Below are 27,159 nucleotides of genomic sequence, written 5' to 3'. Positions count from 1 at the left end.
AAAGTGCGCCTTGTTTTGGTTCAATTAATTTAGAAGAGTATACTTAGAACTGGGATAGAATTCTGCGTACTTCAGTGATCTTAGAAGAAAACATATTTTTACATTTTCTAGTAGAGATGTAGAAAAATATCGATATTTGAAAATCGATATTTAAAAATATCGATATCGATATATCGATACAACATATCAGGAACGTGTCGATAGTGCCTGTCGATGCAAGTTTTGTAATAAACATATGTATATGTGTTTCTGAAAAGCATATAAATGGACAAATTAAGTTCTTACACGCAAATATACAGGGTGTTCTATTTAAGATACCTAAGATACCTATATATAAACAGTGACTGATATCTCAAAAACAGAAATATTAAGAAAAAAATCTTACTACCATCTCTGCAAGGATTAAAAATACAACAGGTGCCTGAAAGTGGTAACCTCTTACTTTGGAAACTAAGTAGGCCATGAAAATTTTGTTTCCGGCATCTTTTATATAACAAAAAAAAGCTAATGTTCGTGAAAAATGCAAGGTTCTATCTTTACTAATAAGCAAGATAACCCTCATTTTAACTGGGACATTCTGTACATTATGATTTTACAAGAAGACAGACTTTTACGTTTCCAGTAGAGATGTAGAAAAGTATCGATATATTAAAATATCGGTACTAGAAAGTATCGATATCAAAATATCGATGCTGTCCAAAATAACCTGTAAAATTTTAGACTTTTGTATTTGACACACTGTTATACAATTTTGGAAAGCTTTTAAAATGACAAATTAATTTCTCGACAAATATACAGGGTGTCCTATTTAAAAGTACTGAAAAATGTCAAACAACTGAGGTATACAAAAATTGCATAAAATTGAATTTTGAAAACATTTTAAAAATCATGGAAGTTAACAGTGCCACGACAAATCTGTTTGTGGCATTTTTGGTTTCACAGAGAGGTAGCTTGAGGTATTATTACTGCTAATAAGCCTGATAACCCTGACTTTTGCATCCAAAATGAGACAAAATATACAACAACGATACTGGAACGTAGTCTCTATATTATAAATAAAATAACATCTTGTTATATCAACAATCGTGTGCTTTATAGCAATTTATATTCTATTTGTTTTCATTTGCGCTTGATGTATGTCTAATTTACAGACAGCCTGTCTCCGAGCTTTGTATGAATCACAGTCTTGTCCATAGCAATTTGAAAGACATTACTCTTTAACACATTCAACATTCTTTCAAACACTATACTTCCTTTAGGATTGAAGATTGTTTAAATATATTATTAATATTAAAAAGAGAAACACATAAATTTCATAGTATCATAGATAACACATACTATGTTATCTATGATAGTATGATTAATTTTTATCTATGGTACAAGTAATAAAATGTACTAAATAATTCAAAGGCAATATTTTTCAATGACTTCGTTGCTTAAATTTGTATTCAAAACAACAGTAACAGAAATTGGTCTCCCTAGATTCTTAATAAAGTGAATTTTTACCTAAAACTGGGCAGATTTTTATTTTTTAGTGATTAGTTAAAAATTATAGTGATATTTAAAGAAAATTTAAATACAAAGCAAAGATTTTTATAAATCAAAGTTAATGTTTTCATAAACATACACTATCATTTACAGCACTCTTGATTGATGTGTGACTTGTTTTATAAACAATCTCATGCAAACAATTTAGTAATGAGTATTATTAACGTATATTTTGGCCGAAAGATAACCAAGTGATGTTTTTGTAATGGATCATTAAAGTTTTCAAAATTATAGATATAGGCATAATAAATAAAATTATTCTTTCTAGAAACATTAGTAAAAGTGTCATTTTTGACCCATGCTGTGTCTAAAAGTCGTTTTATGAGACTGTCATTAAAAGAAATATCACTAGGAATTTATTTTATAAAGAATATTACAGAAAAAATTAAATTTTAATAGGTGTTATAAAGATTAATTACATTATACCCTAATTTAGAGTTCAAAGTAGGTATTGATTATTAACAATAATTTATTTTTTCTACATTTAGCAATTCCTAGAAATTTTGCAGAAATATTTTGATGGTTTTTCTTTATTTTTCTTCTTTGTATCCGTGTTTCGTTGTTCTCTTATTTCCTTCTTTCAGGAATGATACAAATGGTACAAAGAAAATAAAGAAATGAATTCGAAGGTCGGTAATTTTAAGAAAGACTAATTACCAATAAACTCATTTACAGGGAATGACGGAAATTTGAAGTTTTATTGAAAAATAAGCCAATTTGTAATAATTAACGTATATGGCGAACGTCGATTGCAAACAATGGGATTAGAAAAACTGAGATAAAACATGAACAAACTTTTTTTTATAATTGCAAGGTTGTATCCATAGCCTAATATGGTTGAAATAGTGTAAGTTATTACTGCATTATTACGAAATAATGGTACGATATACTGATTAAAAGTATTTTAATTTGGAACTGTTTAAAATAATTTCTCAGAGAAACAAGTAAAGCTAGAGGGTTTCTAATATTCTCTCAGACGAATAATATACAGGGTGAGTTTCCTACGATGTTCTCTATGGGTATCTCGGAAACTACTGGAGATAGAGAGTCGGTTAAATGGGGAAAGAATTGCAGTTTTGTGGGGTCATAAATATGCGCCTTTCAGATTTTTGAAAAAGTTCATGGCTTACTAGATATTTCGAAAAAAATAAATTTCGGCTTTTTTAAAAATTGTCTGTAATTCCATTATAAGCTATTTTAGACAAAAAGTTTTCAGATAAAAGTTGTAGATAATCACATCCTTAATGAGACTGTGTTCTTCGTTTTTTTCTAAAGCCTGTCATTTTTGACATATGACACAAATATAGTTTTTTTTAAATGGAAACCATAGTTGGCCATGACTTCATAAAAAGCGAAGTTTTTTAAGCTTTTTAGTGATATAAGCTATAATATCTTTTCTTCGAAAAATTACTGAGTTATAGCAAATTCTTATCATTTTTAAACAAATTCACTTAGTTAGCCATGGAAACAAGTTCAATCGCCGTTGCTCTCAGAAATGTGAAGCTGTCACATCCAAACTTTGTAAATTAAAATAAACAAAAATTGTTAATATGAATTTTTCAAATGAAGAAAAGCGTGTAGATACTCGCGCATCAATAGAGTGGTTCCAACATGTTTTCATTATGACACACCACCCCCCACCCCCCATAACGAGAGAAATGTTAAAAATTATTTATATCATAATTATACAAACGCAGGGATAGGAAGAGGTGGACTAATTGCATGGGTCTCCCCGATCACCTGACCTATCCATTTTAGAATTTCTTATGCGGTATAGTTAACAATAAGGTTTACAAAAAAACTTATGAATTAAGAGAGGCACTAGAAGTGGCGGTACAAGAAAAGTTTAATTAAGTCGACCGGTCCTTCTATGAGAATAGGTAGTAATTCAGTTTTAAAAAGATGCAACTCAAAACGATGGCGGATTTTTTGAACATTTTCTAAAATAACTTAAAGTGTATGTAGTGATATTATTTTTAATTTAGATTATATATTTTTAATTTAGATTAAGTTTTAGTTTGTGTAATGTAAATTGTAAAGAACCGTTTAGTAATATATTCTAACTTTTTATTAGTTATAAATCATAACAGAATAAGAATACCATGCAATCTAAGTGAAATTAGTCAAGAAAGATAAAAATTGGCTACAACTAAATTTAACTTTTCTAACATGTCTTAAAAACCGTTCTCTAAAAAACGTAACATTCACCGGTCAACGTATCCTCGAAAATGTATGGTCAAGAAAAGTTGAACCAATAATCCTACACGCTTTTCTTCATTTGAAAAATTCATATTAACAATTTTTGTTTATTTTAATTTACAAAGTTTGAATGTGACAGCTTCACATTTATGAGAGCAAAGACGATTAAACTTGTTTTCATGGCTAACTAAGTGAAATTATTTAAAAATGATAAGAATTTGCTATAACTCAGTAATTTTTCGAAGAAAAGATATTATAGCTTATATCACTAAAAAGCTTAAAAAATGGTGCTTTTTATGAAGTCATGGCCAACTATGGTTTCCATTTAAAAAAACCTATGTTTGTGTCATATGTCAAAAATGACAGGCTTTAGAAAAAAACGAAGTACACAGTCTCATTAAGGATGTGATTATCTACAATTTTTATCTGAAAACTTTTTGTCTAAAATACCTTACAATGGAATTAGGGACAATTTTTAAAATAGCCGAAATTTGTTTTTTTCGAAAAATCTAGTAAGCCATGAACTTTTTCAAAAATGTGAAAGTTGCATATTTATGACCCCACAAAACTGCAATTCTTTCCCCATTTAACCGACTCTCTATCTCTAGTAGTTTCCGAGATACCCATAGAGAACATCGTAGGAAACTCACCCTGTATAATTCATAGCAAATAAACTTTTAGTCACGTGATTAAGCTTGACCAAAATCAAAGCAAACAAAAAAAACTATAACCATGTGTTATTGATAAGAAAAGATACATTTAACACAACAATAATTAATTCTAACCTTCTGTGTTAAAACATTAATGAATTTTACTACTAAAAAGACTATTCTTTTGATACTTTTTTAAATTACGGACCTGAGATTTAAAATATAGGTTATTCAAGCCGAAGGTTGGCCTTTAAATGCTGTTTGTTATGATTGGGTTTTGTTTAATGATGTTCTAAGAGCACATGTCGAAAGTGTTAAAAAGTGGTAAGAAAATAAACAAATTTCGTGATTGATGGGTAGTAATTTATTGGCAAATGCGTACCTATATCGTATTCTACGTTTTAATCTATACTAATATATAAAATCCTTAAGTGACTGACATACTGATTAATTACGATCCTGCTCAAACCACTCAACGTAAGAAGCTCAATTTTGGCATACAGGTTGATTCTAGTGTGTAGAGGTTCGATAAGAAGGGATTTTTCGAAATTCCAGTTTCAAGGGGGTGAAACCACCCGTCAAATATTACAATAATTTTATTTAAAAAACGGTCAAGTTTCCGAAAAAACCCTTAAACAAGTATATTTTATTTTGTTTTTTACATATTTTAAGATTTTTTAAAAATGTATACAGGGTATTTCGAAAAAGCTGGTCATTGATTAATCACGATCCTGCTTAAAGCACTTGACGTAAAAAGCTGATTTTTGGAAAACAGATTGACTTTAGGGTGTAGAGGTTCGATAAGAAGGGATTTGTCGAAACTCGAATTCTAAGGGGGTGAAACTACCCCTCAAATATTAGAATATATTTTTTTAAAAACCGGTGATTTTTCGGAAAACCCCTTAAACACGTATATTTCATTTTGTTGTTTTACATATTTTAAGATTTTTTAAAAATTTATACAGGGTGTTTCATGAAATATGACCATTGAGTAATCACGATTCTGCTTAAACTGCTTGACATTTAAAGCTGATTTTTGGCAAACGGATTGACTGTGGGGTGTAGAGGTTCGATAAGGAGGGGTTTTTCGAATCTCAATTTACAAAAGGGTGAAAACGCCCCTCAAATATTACAATATTTGTTATTTAAAAAACGGTTAGTCTTTCGGGAAAACGCTTGGACACTCATCATTTATTTTGTTTTCTTACATATTTTGAAATTTTTCAAAAAATCATACAGGGTGTTCCAAAAAGTTGGGTAATTTATTAACCACGATTCTGCTTAAACTGCTTGACGTAAAAAGTTTATTTTTGGCAAACGGATTTTTCCAGTTTGTATGTTAATGGAAATTCTTGCTTTGCTTTATCATCACCATTGCAAATGATTAATTCGACGCGAACGAAGTCGCGGGTACACGCTAGTATATTATCTATATTTTGTTAAAACTAATACTAAAAACTTTCCTATTAGGTATAATTTAGTAAAATTATTTTTCTTATTATAAGAGTTATAAAAGTTATTTAACAAAATCACTGTATTTCAATGGGCAGATACGTCTCTGCACATAATTTACTCTTAAGATCGATTAAAAGATCATTTAGACCAATTGCAGGATCCTTTGGTATACCCAGAAACAAAATCTATTTGCTGGCTTGATAATTACAAAATGTGTGAGGTTCTATGACCCTGTTTGGTACACGCGGTTTTATCTGTGCTGCTAATGGTTTTTAAAGTTCAAACCTTGATTTTTTCCAACAGGTAACTTTAACATTTAATAAACAAGAATTTCTGATCGTATCAAAACAACTAGAAAAAAATAAATCTAAGAATAATAATGTAGAATCTATATGATTTATGATCAAACAATTTCTGTTCAACTGAATATTCATTTGAACTATACAAAAAAATATAGGGTGGGGCAACTACCCCACGTCGCTACACCTTGGCTACGCTCATGCTATAGATTTTCATAAATTAAATAAAAAATAATAATAAAGAGCTATAATATCGTTGATATTGAAGTTAAAAAGCAGTGTGACCCTGCGATCCTCGATAGGTCTTTCCTGATTCTGTGTGATCTTTTATCTGTACCAACCGCGAGTGCTTAAGAACTTTTTCATTCTCTCAGTTCGTATCGAATAAACAACTGAAATTAATGTATAAATAAGTCGTAATTTATTGTTATTGTTGTTCGAGGGTAAATATTATCAGTGGTGACTCGTCAAGTTCTACAGAAAAGTCAGAAGTTTTCTTTCAAAGTCTAGTTTTTCCTATATCTGGTACTATTATTAAATTTTTCATTACTTCCCAGCCGTTAAAAATTATTTCAATTATTGTTGAAAAGTATTGACGTCACATTATACAGTTTTTTTTAAATCTGTAGAAGGGATTCACAACATCGCCATTTCATGTCTACGTGTACTACGTGAAGAGTCGAAATAAATCATAAAATCAACAAGTCTATCACTTCATGTGATTTTTTGGTTAATATTTAGACAAGAACTAATATAGAATCACAATATTAATACATCGTTTGAATACAAATACGCAAAAAATAATAAACTTTTCTATAAATAATTCCCAATGCAACATCGAATTTATTTTTCAAATTGACTTTTTATTCTCAGTTTTTTAAATAGGTAAATTTTGTGTTGGATTTTATAGAATTCAACTCAAAACAGCTGATTTTTTAAACTAATATAATTTTTAAAATGCATGAATATACAGGGTGGCGCACCTCATACGCCTCGGTTGATTATACGAAAACGGGAAGATGTAATGAATAAGTAATGTTTTTTTTTAGTAAGTCGCAGACAAATATTTTAGGTTTGTTATTAAATTAAATGATAATGTAATAAGTACAGATTTAGACTCTTGAACCAGGCATAGTATATTAATTAGTAGGGTTCACAGTAAAAAATATTTTGTAATACCATTCGAAAGAAAATAAATACCTATATTATAATGTTTATAAAGTGAGTTTCATTGTAACATAACTTAAGAAAACAATTAATATGCATATGTCAATCATAAGAAAAGAATCTATTAATTTAATGAACTATACCCATAGTACTCGGCAAACAGTAAACCAAACCAAAGAAACTAAGACTTACAGTGTTAGATCATGTAGTATATAAATATTTTAATTTTATCATTTAATAAATAAATACAATAAAAAATTTAAAATGCCAATTTTTTATTTTAAAACAAGTGATTTATATATGTATAAACAATTTACAATTATTTATCATTTAATTTATTGGCCAGAGCTTCCGGGAATATAAGGCTAATATTTTGTTGCCTATAGTGCCTATATCTCAAAAAAGAATAATTAAGATTAATTAATGATTAAGTATCCCTGTATTTTAAAATGTTGAATCTTATGGACTGAAAAAACTGCTGATGATATTTCTACTTTCACTGACCGAAGATGCAGAAACCTAGAAGAAATTCAAAAACAAATTGTACAAACATTTTAAGGTTTTCCTTAAATCCTCTATACTATAGACTATTTCTTGGGCATAGTTTTGTTCATTTAATTTGTTTCTTAGAGGTTATACACAATTGTAGATATTCTATAAGTAAAAAAGTAATAATACAGATTCGTAAAAATATCCCACCTTACCGTTTCTAGTACTTCAAGTTAGTGTGTTTATATTTTATACATGTATAAAATTGAACATCATCCATCAGAAGTATCAACAATTATGAGTTGAATATTACAAAATATTACCATATTAAGCAAAATTTAAAGGCCTACAATTAACCTTGTTGATAAACACGATACTTCTTCCATGTATAGTAATGAATACACATAACTGGTTTACAGCTACAGTTTTACTAAATCTGAAGGGTCTAGTCTGTATTAGACAATTACAAAAGGATAATCCATACATTTTAACAGTAGAATAATCTGATTTTTGTTAACTCTAAGAGTTATCGAAATGCCTGGAACTGGGACGGGCGATTGTTACGTTAGAGCTAGAGCCTTTTTGATTTTTCTCTTCTTTACTTTTAAAGACGCATTTAGTATTAATTACGATTTACTGGATTTACCTAATATTGATTTTTTATTAATTAAAACTGGTATAGTTCAAATTATCAGAAAAAAATATTTTTTGGATATAGATTTCTGTATCCGGAAACTTACTATTGTCTTCTAGATTTTCTACATTTAGTATTCATTTTAATTAAAATTTAATTTTTTTGAAGATCTTTAAAGTGAAAAGAAGAAGAATTTTAATTAACTAAAAAAATCAAAATAAAGTTAATTAACTTTGAGCAGAGTTCGACCTCGTCAAACATCGAATAGCATCAATAGCATCGATAGTCATTCCCCAGCCGCCTTTGACGCCGTTTTTTCTCGATCATACGGTATTTATTTTACATAAAAACTTCGTTATTTCAAATGCAATACTCTGTATTTTTTAAATAAGTCGAAGTATATTTAAATGCTCTTTCAAAATATATTAGGGTTTCCTATAACTATTTAGTTCAGATTTTGAATAAAAAGCGATTTTTCAATCAATATTACACCAGCCATCTTGATTGCCATTTTATTGAAAAATCACTTTTTATTCAAAATCTGAGCTAGATAGGTATAGGAAACCCTAATATAGTTTAGAAGAACATTTAAATCTGCTTCGATTTGTTTAAAAAAATACAGGGTGTTGTATTTGAAATAACGAAGTTTTTATGTAAAATAAATATTTAAAATAGACTAGCAATTTTTGATACCCCTGTATATATTTAAGGACGCAATACATTTTTTTAGTAAAGTTTATTTCCCTGGCTTCAAAGTCAGCACTAGAATTCACTCTGAAAAGTAATGTACAGGGTGTTGACAAACTTTTTTTATTATAGCATGCATATTTGAATATCTTTAAATATCTCATAAACCAAAGCTTTTAAACATATTAAACCCTTATAATAAATGCCTTATTTTATGTCCAAGAATCCAAAAATTAAATAAAATACCGGGTGTTCCATAAGAAAAAATATAACTTTGGTATGAATCTTAGTTCTGACACACCCTGTACATTTCAAAACAATTTTAAATTATGCACATTGCCTTCCCACATGTACCCATAAAATATTTTGTTTCTACATCTTTCCGTTTTCGTATAATCAACCGAGGCGAATGAGGTGCGCCACCCTGTATTGTATGTATAAACCATTATTTTGAATTTAAGGAAATATTCACAAATAATTCATCATTTAGTAATAATAGAAGATTTTGAAATATTCTACTTATTTTGTACCTTTTTTAATTTAAAAAAAGGCGTCAGGTTGGCTTGGAAATGACGATCGATGAATTTCGAGTTATTCCCACTCTGACGTTGTTTTTTATCAATCGTATTTAGTATTGTTTTTTGCGATAAAACACAAAAGAGTGAAAAATTTTAATAGTTTTTTTAATATCTTGATACAAAATAAAGCCTTCATTGAGTAAGTTATTTTAGCTAATTTCAAGTAATAAGAATATATTATTTCTTAAAAATAAACGAAAGTAAAAGAAAAATAATATATTAATTTCAATAAATAAATAAAATTCTAACAAATAAAAATAAGATTTATAAATTAAAATAGAAATAGTTGTTACCTTTGTACGATAAAAATCTGAATCAAAATCCAAAATATAAACAAAACAGCTGATTTTTAAAATAGTTTCGAGCACACCAAAACAAAAACACCCGAAATATTTCGAATTTTAGTGGAACTCGATTGGTAGTACTGTGGCGAACTTTACTGTAGTACTGGTCCGTATCAGCGATAAGACTGAGAAAAGGCAGCGAGATCAATATTCGGACCCTGGAAAGCCGATCGTGCCTACTTAACAGGGTCGTACTCGGATTTTTAATGGTCACTATACAGGATGTCCCAACATTTCGTGGAGATAGGGCTCATCTCTCGTTTAGCTGAAATCTGTTATATAAAAAAACGAACTTTATATATGCGTTCTAGAAGGCGTTTGGAGTACAAATATACAAAAATTTTCCTGCGGAAATGCCTCATTTTCATTTTTCAGATTTTAGTATAGCCGAAATCTGTTACATCAAAACTAGTCTTCGGCGTGTGTTGTAGACATTTTTCTAAACATAAAAACACAAAAAAGTGTCTGCAGAATTTTTTTATTTTTATTTTAAATTAAAAAATGCTTTGACTTTAGATTAGTCGAAATCAGTTATATGAAAAATGAACTTATATTTGTTTTATACGAGCCTTTACGAGCAAAGAAATACAAAAAAATTCCTGCGGAAATGTGTCAATGTCATTTTGTGCACTTTGTTTTTCATACATTTTTCAGTTTAGAAGCTTACGGGACCCGGGAGCGAATAGGAGTGCTGGGTGGGGTAAAACTCACAATGTACCGTTTGTGTCCAGGAAGGGTTCATAGTTTCATAGATGTCGATTTTCGAAAGAAATCATAATTCGTATATTTTTCATTTTATTGATTTTATGGAAAGCACTGTTCATTAAAATGTTATAGGGCTTGTTTCTCTCTACAATTTCCTGTCTCACAATGTACCGTTTGTGTCCAGGAAGGGTTCATATTTTCATAGATGTCGATTTTCGAACGAAATCGGTACATTTATTTTATTTCGTATATTTTTCATTTTATTGATTTTATGGAAAGCACTGTTCATTAAAATGTTGTATCCTATGTTATAGGGCTTGTTTCTCTCTACAATTTTCTGTCTCACAATGTACCGTTTGTGTCCAGGAAGGGTTCATATTTTCATAGATGTCGATTTTCGAAAGAAATCATAACATGTATATTATTTCGTATATTTTTCATTTTATTGATTTTATGGAAAGCACTGTTCATTAAAATGTTGTATCCTATGTTATAGGGCTTGTTTCTCTCTACAATTTCCTGTCTCACAATGTACCGTTTGTGTCCAGGAAGGGTTCATATTTTCATAGATGTCGATTTTCGAACGAAATCGGTACATTTATTTTATTTCGTATATTTTTCATTTTATTGATTTTATGGAAAGCACTGTTCATTAAAATGTTGTATCCTATGTTATAGGGCTTGTTTCTCTCTACAATTTTCTGTCTCACAATGTACCGTTTGTGTCCAGGAAGGGTTCATATTTTCATAGATGTCGATTTTCGAACGAAATCGGTACATTTATTTTATTTCGTATATTTTTCATTTTATTGATTTTATGGAAAGCACTGTTCATTAAAATGTTGTATCCTATGTTATAGGGCTTGTTTCTCTCTACAATTTTCTGTCTAACAATGTACCGTTTGTGTCCAGGAAGGGTTCATATTTTCATAGATGTCGATTTTCGAAAGAAATCATAACATGTATATTATTTCGTATATTTTTCATTTTATTGATTTTATGGAAAGCACTGTTCATTAAAATGTTGTATCCTATGTTATAGGGCTTGTTTCTCTCTACAATTTCCTGTCTCACAATGTACCGTTTGTGTCCAGGAAGGGTTCATAGTTTCATAGATGTCGATTTTCAAAAGAAATCATAATTCGTATATTTTTCATTTTATTGATTTTATGGAAAGCACTGTTCATTAAAATGTTATAGGGCTTGTTTCTCTCTACAATTTCCTGTCTCACAATGTACCGTTTGTGTCCAGGAAGGGTTCGTATTTTCATAGATGTCGATTTTCGAACGAAATCGGTACATTTATTTTATTTCGTATATTTTTCATTTTATTGATTTTATGGAAAGCACTGTTCATTAAAATGTTGTATCCTATGTTATAGGGCTTGTTTCTCTCTACAATTTTCTGTCTCACAATGTACCGTTTGTGTCCAGGAAGGGTTCATATTTTCATAGATGTCGATTTTCGAACGAAATCGGTACATTTATTTTATTTCGTATATTTTTCATTTTATTGATTTTATGGAAAGCACTGTTCATTAAAATGTTGTATCCTATGTTATAGGGCTTGTTTCTCTCTACAATTTTCTGTCTAACAATGTACCGTTTGTGTCCAGGAAGGGTTCATATTTTCATAGATGTCGATTTTCGAAAGAAATCATAACATGTATATTATTTCGTATATTTTTCATTTTATTGATTTTATGGAAAGCACTGTTCATTAAAATGTTGTATCCTATGTTATAGGGCTTGTTTCTCTCTACAATTTCCTGTCTCACAATGTACCGTTTGTGTCCAGGAAGGGTTCATATTTTCATAGTGTATTTTTCTGTTCCAAAGACTTTGTTTTTGTTTTAACTATTTTTTTTACTATTAACGTTAATTTTAATAAAATGTTCTTTGAAAGTAACATTGGTAACATTATTACTGAAATCCCGGGATTGAATCCCGGGATCCCGAGATTCGGGGTTAAGAATCCCGGGATCCCGACAACATAAAATTGTCCGGGATTGAATCCCCTAGATAAAACATCTTTCGGATGAATAACAATTTTGTAGAATAGATAATATAGGTTCGTGTAAACTATAAGTACCGCGGAATGTTGCACTTATTCTTGTTTTTTTATTAAAGCTTTAGGTAAATAGGGCTGATTCAAAACAAAAAAATCATTAGATCATGCAGTTTTCTTCTATATTTTAATAATTAACTGTGATTTTGCAAAAATATTAGATTGGTTAGCATTTGGGTTGCTTTGGTTAGCTTTTCTTTGTGGAGGGTAATTTTGCAAATGATTTTGTAAAAATATTATTAGATTTATTATTAGATTGGTTAGCATTTTAGACACTTTTAAATAATTTTTTTTTGGTTCAAAAGTGATAAAAAGATAATTTTATAGTATTATGCTTACAAAAATAAAAAATGAAATCAAGCATTTCCGCAGGAAATTTTTTATTTTCCTGAGTTTGTAAACGCTTCTAAAAGGCAAAAATATATTTATTTTTAATATAAATTTAAATAAACTGTATTCATTTTCTGAGGAAATTTAATAGACTTTAGAATAGGTAGCTGGAAATCAGTTATCTATAACTGATTTCAGCTATTCTAAAGTCTATTAAATTTCCTTAGAAAATGAAAACAGCTTATTTCCGCAGGAAAATTAAAAATATTGCAACATTGGAAGGTGTAAACAAAAGAGTGATGCAATATCAACAAATATTTTATATCTCCTCTATGTATTCTTATTTCATTGAGCAATAATCTAACACTTTCGTTTTTTTTTTTTGAAAAATATCTCTTACCACTACAATAAACTGCTTGTAAATACCGCTTCTTCTTTTTATTACCGCTTTAAAAATACTATAAATGCCGGTGTACTAGTACTACCAAAGTGTTAAAAACACAATAAAGTTATGATTGCATTTAGGGTACTAGTCTCAAACCCTTTCATACCATTTTTTTACGTGATTTTGTCTGAATGAAACCCAACTCTTTTTTTACCTTTACCTGCACAACTTTTTACTACAACCGTACCTTTTGGCCATATTTTACGATGTTTTTATATGTCGGTACGATTGAAAAAATAATCAGGTGGGTGCTGATGATTTTTTACAAGAATACAGAGCTAAAAAAGAAAGGTAAAGATTCTTTTATACTTTCGTTTTTAGATTTTTCGTGACAAGTACAAAGAAAAATATGAAGGAAGTAGTTTTGAAGGAGATAACTTTACTGTCTGTCTATTGTAAAACAGAAAAAAAACGTGTCATATTTTGGTTTATCCAGATTTAACAAAAACTGTGAGAAATGTCTTAAATGGCATGTATAAAAATGTGTAAAGGTTGTTAAGACTTATTAGTGGTTTTTACACTGGGTATTTTTACCATTTGATCGAAAAAACGGCGTCAAAGGCGGCTGGTGAATGAAAATCGATGATAATTTTGGCCTTGTCTTTAGAAGAGCAAAAACTTTTTTATTATTGACATTTGCGAAAAATGCATTCTTCATAAAAACGTTTGCTTGATCTAAAATGATTAATCCCGCTTATACTTTTCCAAATTTCCATACCTTTTAGAGAAAATTAAAAAAAAACATGAAAATATTGTTGAATTTTTCCTAAAAATCAAAACGCGTTTATATGTTAATGTAATTTTGTTTTCATTCTTTGTTAGATTGTTATTGATAGAATTTTAATTACCGTCATATTTTTTGCTGTTTTTAAAAGTTGAAGAAGCACAAAATTTATTTGATTCAATGCTACGGAAAGGGTGATAATAGTTATCGGAAAATGTGATACTTTTACAACAGCAAAAAATATGACCTTTAATCAAAACATTAATAACCATCTATCAAAGAATATGAAATCTAAATTATATTACTATAGAAACGCCTTTTGATTTTTGGGACTTTCAATCAATCTTCAATCAAAAATTCAATCTTATTTAATTGATATAGTACGATCTGAAATTCTTGAAAGCTACAGAACAAACAATAATAACTGAACAATAATCTATACACAAGATTTTCAAGCTTCTATATTGTTAAGTAAAATGCATATCTCATTTATTTAAATCTCTCCTAAACCTAAACAAATCACGTGACGCCTGTGATGTTGTTACAGTTGCCAAAATGAGTTTCAAAGGTTTCCATTTTCTTATTTTTCCGGAACTACGCCTCATAAATCTCGTGAGTTTCCCAAAGCTTTTCCAAGCCCGAAGCCGCCCGTATACGTGACTCCTTTTTATGTTTTTATGTCTTTTTGCGGTTTCGAACTACTTTGAGGAGCTTAGGCCGTTAAATTCGGTGCCTCCCGGTCTGCAGAGGGCACCGACGCATTTTACTGCCAATAAAAACGAATAAAAATATGCCACAGATGTCGCTTACTCGAAAGTCCTCAGGTCTGTATAGGCTTCGTACGGATCCCTAAAATAGGAAAAGAGCTCTCGGAGAAAGAAAATAAAGAAGGTTTTCGAAATAGAGAGATTTCCCGAGACGCCATATACAGGGTGGTCCGAATGTCTTAAAATGCTTAGTTTCGGAAATACAGGGTGTAAATGTTTCATTTTTCTTTCAATATTTTCCAAATAATTTATGAAGTAACGTCAATATTTAGATGAAATTGGTGCCTGGTAGTTTTTTGATATGAAAAATTTGGTTTTGATGTCAATATGACTCCTATTTATAGAGGGCGCCACCTACATATTTTTTAACTGGTTTGATGAGTAATAACTTTTCGTCGGTACCTGTATAAAACTACTGAGTAAAATAATATATATTTACGAAGTTTTTTTACGGAAAAAATGTCTCTTGGAATCGAAATTATCAATACCTATCATCATTGACATAAATTAAACACGCCGAGTAAATAGTTGTTAGACTGAAATCATAAATTTGAAATATTTTTGTGCCAAAAGTTCAACAAAAACTGTTTTATCATCATTTTTTCGCAGGAAAGTTTATGATTAATTTAAAAAAATAAAAATTTCCCAAATTTATTATTTCAGTCAATTAACTATATCTACTCAACGTGTTTATTTTTTGTCAATAATGACATGTAGTGACTATTTTCATTCTCAATATCTTGAGAACGGTTGCTCGTAGCGAGTTTTACCAAGAGACATTTTTTACGTAAAAAGTCATGGAAATGTATATTTTTTCCCTCCATAGTTTTATACAGGTACGGACGAAAAGTTATTACTCTTCAAAACAGTTAAAACACATGTAGGTGGCGTCCTCTACAAGTAGGAGTCATATTGATATCAAAATCAAATTTCTCATGTCACAAAACTCACAGACACCAATTTTCATCCAAATATTGACGTTACTTCATGAATTATTTGGAAAAAATCGAAATAAAAATTAAACTTCTACACCCTGTATCTCCGAAACTAAGCATTTCAGGACATACATTTATACGTACATTTTTATACGCAGGATGTGCTGCCGAAGTTTCCGGAATACAGTTCGGACCACCCTGTATAAGTGAAATTTCTAAATAACATATTATATTGTCGAAAAAAGAGTCCTAGTAGCCTAAGTAGTGGTAGAAAGAGCCCTAACGTACAGTTCGTTTGCTCGATCTGTGTCTATGAAAGGAATGCGGACAAAAAACATTTAAATAAACAGCAATATATTTTATACGTCGACTTGACGAGTACGTCACCGCAAATCGCTCAGCCCACTCATTTTATTGGCTATTGCAAATTTGTCGAATTTTTATTGATGGGACGCGTCCATGGGCGCCGGACAGGGGGGGCAAGAGGGGGCATTTGCCCCCCCTGGATCACCGAAACAATAAAAATAAAAGATATCTTCTTACATCCATCTGTAAAAAAAATAATCATTATTATGAAATTGTTAGGTGTTACCTGTCAAATAATAAAAAATGTGGTAATTATTGGAAAAACTGGAAATCGTCCGATTTCCACCAAAATTGGTATACACACTATTTTGAGGTCGTAGATTACGAATCTATTTTTTTCTTGGCGGTCTCTTACCGTTTTTCAGAAAAACGGAAAATTTTTTCAACATTGAATTTTTCTTTATTTCGGCCCTATAAAGTAATAATTTCACTATATTTTCATTATATTATAGTTTATCTAAAAGCCACACTTGATTGGGGATAGAAAAGTGTCCAATATTTTACTGAAAAACACTTTTCTTAACAAAATAGCAAAGAAAATTGAGACCAGATGGAAGTTTGACCTTTGATATATCCTTTCTCTCTCCTATGTAATAAGAGAGACAAATATATTCTAGACCTAATCTAGAAATTTGAAAATTTACAACTTTGCCATATCTTCTATTTTTTCGGGTGATTAGGGATTTTAAATAAATTACCTATTATGAGATCGACAATAATTAAATATACACTTATATCCACAAAATTACGCGGAAGAGTTTTGATTGCATTGGTTTTAACTTCTTTGCGGAGGGGGTTAATCTTTTTTTAGTTAATCTAATAATATAACAACAAAAGATCAACACCCTCTGCATGGAAGTTGTAACCAATGCAATCAAAACTCTTTCGTGCAACTTCGTGGGTATAAATAGTCAGATCTCGTTCGTAAAATAGCAGTTATGGGAAGGAGCCGTTCTTCTGGCGACCGCCTTTCGTAACTCCAGAATGAGCGAAAAAAACACGCTAAATTTAGGTTTAGCATTGACAACGTTGCTTTAAATGCCAGAAACACATAAACTTACTTCGGGTTTCTCTTATTACCGATTCTGAACCGTCCTAGAACTGTGATGCGTATGCGCAGAAAGAAATACGAAGACATTATTTCATTTGCGCATGCGCTGCAGAGTTCTTGGACGGTTCAGAATCAGTAATAACAAGAACCCGAACAAAGCTATAACCTAACATTTTCAGATTGTTTACAAATTTATTTTAGCAAATTTTTCTCTATTATGCATATAATTGGTTAAAAAAGTAACAGAAAATAGCAAAAACATTATTGATTATTGAATACCTAACAAAATATGTGCTAGAAAACCTTAAAAATATGAGAAATTAAGAAAAATTCGATATTGAAATTATTTTCCGTTTTTCTGAAAAACGGTAAGAGACCGCCAAGAAAAAAGTTCAGATTCGTAATCTACGACTTCAAAATAGGGTGTATACCAATTTCGGTGAAAATCGGACGATTTCCAGTTTTCCCAATAATTACCAAAAATGTCAATTTTTTATTAATTTTTACCTTGCCCCCCCTAAATTTCATTCTTCCGGCGCCCATGGACGCGTTGTCTAATTTTTTACGAAAACCATCGAGAGAATATCGTTTCCTCTCTCACGGATACCCCGTAGCCACAGAACGGACAGACGTACTATATACATAACAGTGGTTGTCAATTGCAACACCACCAACAAGAAAAAAGGATCTTTTCAATAAGTGAATCTACCATAGTGGTATAGTTAGACATTTTCAGTTAGTATTGTTTGTTCTATATCTGTCAAGTATTTCAGATCAAACTATATCAACAAAATGCGATAAATCATAACAATCTATTATATTTATTTATAATTTTGTAATGTGCTTAATGAAAGGACAGTGTCCACTGCAAAATATAAACAATAATCAATAAAAGTCTACGTCATATCTATCTACGTTTTATCGCAACAAAACTCAGTCATTGTTAAAACCGATTACAACAAATCGTTGACACTATTTTACGGATTGATGGTTGCTTTACACACTAATTCCGCTATTAGTTATATAAAAAAGAACTGTGCGTTACGGAAAGATGGTGGTACTACATACCCTTTTATGGTACCGCTTCTACTAATTTTTGGTACAGTTAATGTTTTTGTGGTCACGCACTTTGCGTACCTCGTAACGGTAGGACTGTTTTTTTTTCTGTCTTTAATTTGAGAAGAAGCTCACGTGATTTCGTCATTTTATGCTTTCGATTATAATTTGTTGCTCTTTAAAAGTATTTTCACCGTTAGAAGGTACCTAAATGATGGTACGTTGCAATCTTAGATCTTAAAGCTGCGTCTACACATAACGTTTTACCTGTTCAGTCAAAACGTACAGCGTAAAAATAAAGATTAAGTAATTTCTTGTATGTAGAGGAAAAACGGCCCATTTGTCTAGAAAACTGTCGTCAGTTTTCAAAAGGACCTTCCGTTTGACCTGACACGCAAAACTGACAGGTAAAACGTTAGGTGTATGCAGGGCTTAAGGTTGTGATTTGAAGAAAATTTTTAGAAAATTTTGATTTATATTTTACTTCATAGAATCAAATAAACATAGAGGTATTTTTTCTTAATTTTTATCGATGTACAGGAGAAACAAATATGCATTGAAAACAAAAGGATCTGCTTTGGTTACACAATGAAACGAAATTTCTTGGCCAGTCTCCCTGACACTGAAACGGTTTTCACTTGCACATCCGCCTTCGCAATTCCTTGTTAGCGAAAGTTATTTTTGCATCTTTTTCAACAACAGCTCTACAAAAAGGTATCTACTTTTCAGCACTGATATAAAGTGTCTATTATAAACAGCGAAACTATGACGTTTGTCGTATATCTATTTGAAATATAATTGAATTTAAAAGAAAATAAATGCAAAATTTGACATTGTACTGACTAAAAACTAATACAAATGCTTTGTTAACTTGAATATAATATCTAGGATCGCACGTTTTGTTCATTATAGTAAGGTTATCACAGTTTGTATGGCTATAAAGAACATAAAACTGATGATTTATTGTTACCAAATAGATATAGTATTGAAATAAATATTATTTAGCTAAAATATCATAAAATGTGGTCAAGATATTTATTAAAGAACGTATAAAAGATTCTGTTATTACTTTTTTTAGATCATTCAACATAAATAGTTTAAAAAATATGTTACTATAATCACTTATTTATTATAAACTCTTTGTTTCTTCTTTATTGTTTTTCGTGGTTCCAATTTGCGGAATCGGGTACTAGTTAGGTTACTAGTTTGCGCACATAGCACGCCCATTTATGGCCTCTAAAATTGTGCACAGCGCCTGACCGGCACAGTTATTAGAGAGCTATCGGAAAACCGAATAGCGTCATGCAGTATTTACGCGTACCTTATCATGGTTACGATATGCGCGAGTCAATTTTTAACGCAACACCCTCTAATAACGTTACCGCCTGACGTAATTTGCGGATCAATTACACCAAGCGCTATTTCTAAATAACGTTTAAAAATTGCTTAAATGGTCATGTGCGGGTATTTGACAACCGGGGCCGGCCGCGCCGGCGAGATCTTTTATTTTAGGTTATGTTTGAATTGTTTTGAATTATTACTTTAGTTTTATTGGGTAATTTGATATTTAAGTAGCTGGGATTAGTTTTAAATATGGATTCCTCTTCCAATATATTAAAGAACCTATAAAGAGGCTTAGGTTTACAGCAGATGACGACTTAGCCCTTCTAAGAGAATTTGTTGCTTGTTGCCCTAAACCCACTAGCAGACGTTGAACAATAAAGCACTGGAAATAAGCACTTTAGCCCTTTAGTTTTAAAATACCTAGTAAACAAAACAATTTCAAAGTTTTAAATTCAAAGTTAGGTTAAGTTTAAATAGCGGACGCGACGCGAACAGAATTCTTTCCGATCCGATAACTATAAATGAAGAGAGTTAATACCACCTCACGTAAAGGAAATAACACCTGGCCTTATTAACGTCCATGCACGCTAAGGTTTAGCGATATCGATTTAGCGATATCTCTCTATTACGCTGTTTATTGTTATTTACGCGAGTTTATTTTTGCGCACAAGAAATTTTACTCGTTTGCTCATCGTCATAAAAAACAATTTTCGTACCACGAATTAGGGATAAGATTTTTATCTGTATACATATAGTATACCTAATCTGTGCTATAATTTACAGTAATCATTTTAATTAAAAAATACAGGAAGCAAGTACAAATATTATAATTGAGTATACACAAAATCGACCCCAGAAGATTATTTTTACCAAAAAAAATTGAAAATTTTACAATCTTTTCGACGTTTCAGATTTTGCGAAGGTTCATATTGGTGAAATTTCTTGACAGTGTATCAAAGCCTTGGAACGTTGCTACCTCCTACGTTACCTACATTCTCAATTGCATATTTGTATGTTTATACTGTTTATAAGTTCCTATTGATTTTAATTTTCTTCACACTGAACATATTTCTAAACCTACACTACATTTTTGTCTATAACTCGGGTATTTTTAATAGGAATATATTTTACACCCAAACACCATGTATAATTTGAACAAAAATGAAAGAAATCAAGTTAATGATTTGGTAACAACATATTTTTACTAAAAATATTACAAAAAAATGAAGTTTGATAATGCTTCTGTAAAATTTCAACAATAAAAATTTCAAAGAAAGCATAATTCCTAAAAAAAACTGTAAATATATTTTTTATGGTTTTAGTCTACGCAATGAGAACAATTCAAAACATCTATTGTAAGCTCAAACAATGATTTAGAACATATTAATTTGTTCATTGATGAAAAATTCAAGTCGTTGACGTATTCAATGTTACTCTCAGACTGATTAATAAACAATATTTCATTTACCACAATTAATGGGAGCCCTGAAAGGTGTCTACAGTACGTTCCAAGTTCCAATATTACAATAACAGTATATTGTTTTATTAGGAGTAAAAATGACAGTTTTCGTGGCCACAAAAAGTCATTTGTACTCTGAATAGAACATGCTATTTTTTTCAAAAGCGCTACAAATAATTTTTTAACTAATTCGAACGTTCCAAACAATATAAAAAAATTTAAAACTCACACCTTGTATGTAATTATACAAGGTGTCCTAGAAATAAGTGCAAATATTTTAACTGGTAGTACCTATATTTCGGCCTCAGAAACACGCCTATGGTTTTTTTTTAATAATATATTTTGTTTTTTTTTATTTATATTTTTTTTTCTTTATTTATTTTATTTATTTTGTTTTATGCCTAGGCAGGCCTAGGCGTTAAAATGACTTTTTTGTCAATCACGTCGCAAAAATGAATTCTTTTGTGACGTTTGAAAAAAATGCTATTTATCTGAGTTTCAAACTCTATTAACAATAAAAATAAAGTAATTGTACGAGTTAAAATAATATTTTTTTTTGAATGACGTTGCTCATTCATAAATTCATACATTTCTGTGACAGATTACAAGATTTATTAACCTTGCATAATGTTTATACGAATTTCACCAAAACAGATACAACAGAAAAACAATGAGAGCGATAATACATCACAAAAAAGTCGTTCTTTAACACAGGCCGATCGTTAAAATTTATGGTATTTGACTTTTGACAGCGAGGCGCTGACCCTGTGCACGATAAATTGAACAGAATGTAAACTAAATATTGGATACATCTGGCCCTCATTTTCTATCACACTAAACTGTGTAATTAGAATCAGTTTGTGCGCTTCCAACGGACCTCTATTTTAACTAAATAGCCCGTATAGAACTGGGTACTCGAGGATTTCCACTAGATTAGATTTTTCAATTGCAAATGAGCTGTTTCAAATAAAGGAGACATGTTACGAAGTTGTTGAGAAACTTATTAATAGAAAACAGACAGAAAATTCGTTTCCGACGGTCTAAGACGCTCCAAGGAATTTGTCAGAACTTATATGACCGAGAAAAATCAAAAATTTCCATCGGATTGTCACGGGGTTTTGTATCACACTATATCCTCAACGAACACTTCAGTAGATTGAAGCTAAGGAACAATGGCGAATGGAAAATGGAGAAACACCAGAAGACCTCATCAATGAGTTCACCGAGACGACAACCATTAGCGCCATGTACCATAAACTTTGGTACCACTCATGATACAAAGAATAAAAGGTATGATATTGCGCAGGTTGGTCACTACGTCACAGGTGATAAACGGCACCATTGGTCGGCAAGCTCTGCGCGCCAATTTCAAATTGTCAAACAGATTGTGTCATCTGTGAAATTTGATTGTGTCAAAATGTGAAAATAACTTTTCAAACGTCAAGCTCGATGATTTGACATAACTTTTGGGGTTATGTCCTAATTCTTCCCTATTTTAGGTCTTTTTTTATTAGTGGCAATTGAACAATATGGATATTTTTTTGTATGGCGTACGACGTCACAGGTGGTATGCGCAAACTTAACGAAATTGGGGCCGCTATCGATCATACTTTGTTTTCTTTGTACCATGGGTACCACTGATAACGGAGATATAGTCTGTGAAACGAATAACTTTGAATTTGACAGTTCCCGCGGGCTTTTCTAGTGTTAATTTTATTAGGTTAGCAACTTGCGGCCATGCTGACGCAATGCCGTCTCTAATAGAACAGCCTCAGAGCGAGATTTATGACGTCACGCTAGTTAGATACTACGGATTAATAAATATGTTGTAGAATACATGGTAAACATAATTATTCCTCGTATTTTTGGTTTGTATTTTAAAAATGATATAGTTTACATGAAATATACAGTTAATAAATACAATACATATACCTATTTATAGTAGCAAATACTTTGGCAAATAAACTATGAACCATACAAATGCAGCAAATGTTTTACAATATACAAATAATGAATAGGTACATAAGATAATGGGTAAAATGTAAAATATATTTTAAATTTTGGGGTTTGAAAATCGATCTAATTTAACAAAAAAACATTCAATATCTACTAATAGCGATGTATTATTATTTGCAGTCAGAAAATTTATATGTATATTTTGCAAGTATCAATGTTCGAAAAATTATATTTGCAAATAATACAATATCATAGAAAAAAAGGCGTCTGCGATGGCTATGAAATAAAGATCGCTGATTTTATATGGAAAATTATTCTAAAATTTTTGATTTTCTTGAGCTTTAGGGTCGGGAAAAACGCTGATTAAGTTTACATTGAGTTTTTCATTATTTTTTATTTGGTTTAAAAAAAGAACGTTTCGGCTAACATTATAGCCTTCATCAGTGTTGTGCATATGAAAAAAATTGTGTCGAATATTAAAAATTAACATATAAAATATTCACAACCTAACCTAACACCACATAATGTTTACTGCAATTAATAAATTAATATAAACTTGTCAAAAGATGACCACATATTTGTATATTGTAAAACATTTGCTGCATTTGTATGGTTCATAGTTTATTTGCCAAAGTATGTATATTACTATAAATAGGTATATATATTGTATTTATTAACTGTATATTATGTATATTTCATGCAAACAATATAATTTTTAAAATACAAACCAAAAATAGAGGAATAATTATGTTTTCCATGTATTCTACAACATATTTATTAATCCTTAGTATCTAACTAGCGTGATGTCATAAATGTCGCACGGGGCTGTTCTATTAGAGACGGCATTGGTCTGATATTTAGAAATGTCAAAAGCTGATGACATTTTACTTGACAATTATGACATTTCGTGTTGATTTTTGCAAGAAGTGACAACTGTCACTTGTTTTATTATTTTCCTTTTCTATTTTACGAAAGTAAAAAGAGTTACCTATCTGATTCGTTCGGGCACTCAATTTAAAGAATATCAGTAACTTTTTTGACAGAGGAATTTTATATTTACCATGTTGGTAAAAAATAACGGTCAAAATTCAAAGTTATTCATTTTATAGACTATCGAGAACTAACCTATGTAAAACCATCTCAGATACTGGCTTTACAGATACAAAGCTTACTTAAGACTTAAAATTTATACAGGGTGTCCCAGAAATAAGTGCAAATATTTTAACTGGTAGTAAAGTCCAACCCCAGAAACACGCCTATGAGGTTTTTTTCGCGAAAAATGATAATAGGATTTATACAGTTTGGACTCATAAAACATCTGGCTTCAGAGGTCATAAAAATATGGCCAAGTAATAAAAATGTTTAACTTTTTCATATTTATATTATATTTAAGAAAATATATATTTCATAAATATATGTGTTTCTTAGAATAATATACACATATAAAATATCCTTCTTTACATGATATACAGGCAGATATGTGAGGTTTATGTCAGTATATTGAATGTTTGTTTGGGAATTCATACAGGGTGATTCGTTTGAGGTTGATCCAAATATTTTCGAAAATTTTAGCAAAGGAAAAAAGCGATAAACTCGTTATAATTAAGCACTGCAGAAAGTTACAAGAATATTTCAATGTTCCAGCATATTATATATCCTTAAAAAAATCTTGGTATATTTTTAAAAGTATATGTTTCTTGATTTTTTGATTTCATCGAACCATATACATGTTCAAAACAAAATAAATTACTGGTCTCATGCTCTAATTAATGGTTGATTTCAGTGTCAAACAATGATTAAACACTTTATTGTCGAGATGGTTAATACAGATCGTTAAATTCATTTATTTTATTGCGGTTTAAGCATCGCAAATTCGTTTGGAATATTCCAAATAAATAATCTAGGATAATAAACTTACTTTACAGACCACTTTAGTCGTCATTGGCTTGTAATAACACTAATATTTACACCCATCACTATTAAACTAATTGTTTTTAAACACATTCAATAGTAATTTTCTTAACAAAATGACGTATTTCTTACTGAACCCTTAAAATTGTTTAATTTTCGGCAAAATGAATGATTTAAAACACTTTTTAAGGGTGGTTTTGTTCAGGTAATGATGGCTTCTTTACTGTACCGGTGAAATTTGAGCTCGTTTGTGGATGTTAAGGGATGAAAGACAGCCCCTTTCGAACAGGTTGAACCAATATCGGAGGTAAACTGCGGTTAAGGCCGTTTTCCGTGAACCTGTGCTATTCCAGCCATCCTTCAACGAGTTTTGTATATAGAGTTCGCAATTTAGTAAGCCAAAAAAGTCTTAAGAGTCATAACGCTGTACAGTACGTTTGTTCGTTCTGTAGCTACGGGGTATCCGTGAGAGGGGAAACGATATTTTCTCGATGTTTTTCGTAAAAAAATAGACGACGCGTCCCATCAATAAAAATTCAACAAATTTGCAAGTAGCCAATAAAATGAGTGGGCGGAGCGATTTGCGGTGACGTACTCGTTAAGTCGACGTATGAAATAAATTGCTGTTTTTTTTAAATATTTTTTGTCCGCATTCCTTTCAAAGACACAGAGCCAGCAGACGTACTGTACTGTTCGGGTCGCTCTCAGGGGTCGAGTAAAGCGGGTAGATGGTCGAAGGAAATATATATTATATTTCAAAAATCCACACCCAAAATTCCAAACACACGTGCTTTGATTAAGGTTTGCAGAGCTTCAGCATTTGCCATAAAATAGCGAGCAATTTGTTACAAAACCATATAAATTATATATCACTGTAATCACAAAATTTCAATCTATTGCCGTATTGTAATGAAATTTTAAATTATGTCGTTATTTTCGAGAAAATTTAGTTCAAATATAAGGAATATTTTGTTGATGTTTGATCATCAAAATCTTAAAAATAAAGAAGTTGTCTAAAAATGTGCTACAATACGGATATAGTACCGTATGATCGAAAAAAAATGGCGTCCAGTTGGCTTGGAAATGAAGATCGATGACATTTCCCACATAACTTTTTTTAAAACAAAAACAGACGAAAGTTATCCGTTCTCGAAAGTGTTTCCAAAAAGATTGTGGCGCCATTTCTCTCCTAAGCGGGTCAGCAACAATTCCTCTGCAAGATCAAAGAACTGTTACTGCTGATTGGTACATATCTATTTGTTTGCCGGAAATAATTGCTGAGTTTCGAAAAACCAACTCCGAACGACTAATGATCTTCCACCAAAACAATGCAAGTTGTAGAATGTAGAATGTAGAATGTTTAGGAGGGGAGTTAATCACCGCGACCTTATAGATCTATTGTGTGTTCCCCTTTCTTGAGTTATAACGAGTTATAACTCATCATACAGTCTCAGGGCTTTAAGAAAAGCCAGTATCTGAGATGGCTCCACAGAGGCCAGCTCTCCATCCTCGACATCAGACGTACCAAGGTTCATGGCACGAATGGTCGTCGTCTCGGCGCACTCAGTGATAAGGTGTTCTGGTGTTTCCCCATTTTCCCCACAAAATCTGCATTCGCCGTTGTTTCTCAGTTTCAGCCTACTGAGGTGTTTGTTGAGGAGACAGTGTCCTGTTAGAAACCCCGTGACAATCCGAAGATTGTTTTTACTTAAATCAAGGAAAACCTTTGATTTTTCTCGGTCATAAGTTCTAAGGAACTTTTTCGAGTGTTTTAGACCGTTGGAGGACACCCATTCCAAGTTACGGATGGAGTCTTCCAGATTCTTCAGTTCCGCTTTCAGTTGGTTCCCGTTTGGAAAACAAAACGGTTCTGGTCCAGTTAGTGGAGTGTTCGCTCCTTTTCTAGCTAGATCATTTGCTTTTTCATTGCCTTCTATTCCTTGGTTAGCAGGCACCCAGAGTAGGAGGGCTTTATTTTCTTTGCCTAATTCG

The 27,159-nt window shown here is 31.0% G+C and overlaps 1 protein-coding gene across 3 annotated transcripts in view; it reads right to left on the bottom strand.

Moving 5' to 3' along the window:
* The window catches only part of LOC115884280, a 60,444-nt gene that overhangs the window by 3,404 nt on the left and 29,881 nt on the right, over positions 1–27,159 (bottom strand). For 2 of the 3 annotated variants that reach the window (XM_030902811.1, XM_030902809.1), the window contains exon 1: positions 10,000–10,190. The exons of the other annotated variant lie outside the window; for it this stretch is intronic. The gene's annotated coding sequence lies outside the window, so the exon portion shown is untranslated. Of the gene's footprint in view, positions 1–9,999; positions 10,191–27,159 lie in introns of those variants that run through there. 3 annotated transcript variants of the gene reach the window in all.

Source organism: Sitophilus oryzae, unplaced genomic scaffold (genome assembly GCF_002938485.1).
Source record: "Sitophilus oryzae breed Bouriz unplaced genomic scaffold, Soryzae_2.0 scaffold_227_pilon_pilon, whole genome shotgun sequence".
Lineage (NCBI taxonomy): Eukaryota > Metazoa > Arthropoda > Insecta > Coleoptera > Curculionidae > Sitophilus > Sitophilus oryzae.
This window is presented reverse-complemented; position numbering and strand designations above follow the sequence as displayed.